Source organism: Frankliniella occidentalis, unplaced genomic scaffold, assembly GCF_000697945.3.
Source record: "Frankliniella occidentalis isolate FOCC.00 unplaced genomic scaffold, Focc_3.1 Scaffold36, whole genome shotgun sequence".
NCBI lineage: Eukaryota > Metazoa > Arthropoda > Insecta > Thysanoptera > Thripidae > Frankliniella > Frankliniella occidentalis.
In genome coordinates, this window is record NW_026267166.1 from 2,272,648 (window position 1) to 2,273,171 (window position 524).

Genomic DNA, 524 nt, shown 5'->3' on the forward strand with positions numbered 1-524 from the left:
CACAGCGAGCGCAGCGTGGAGCGCTGCCCACAATGCCTCTTACTCTGCGCTCCCGGCCTGCCGAGCTATGGGCACCGCTTTTACAACGCGTTCCCGCGCCCGAGGATGACCGCACTCTGCAGTGTGTGCACTAAAGATAAACTAAGTGGACAACTGCTCTACACTTGTAAGTGTGGAACTGCTGTAGTTCAATACTTGCAAGTGTGCTACTCCTCGGTTGAGCACTTCCTACACATATGAGAGTTCAATCCAAGGAAGTGTTCAACCGAGGAGTTGTACACTTGCAAAGTGCACACCTACCGAGTTAAACACTTGCAAATGTACGACTATACGGAGTTGCACACTTGCAAGTATTCAACTTGCAGTTGCACGCTTAACAAGTGTAGAGCAGTTTGAACACTTTAGTTTATCTGTGTGGTGGTGTTGGCGCCGCACCGCACCGCTGTCCATCAGGCGGCAGCACACGCAGCCCCTCACACTCGCCACATTCCCCTTCGCGGTGCGAATGGAAAGGCTAGAATTGC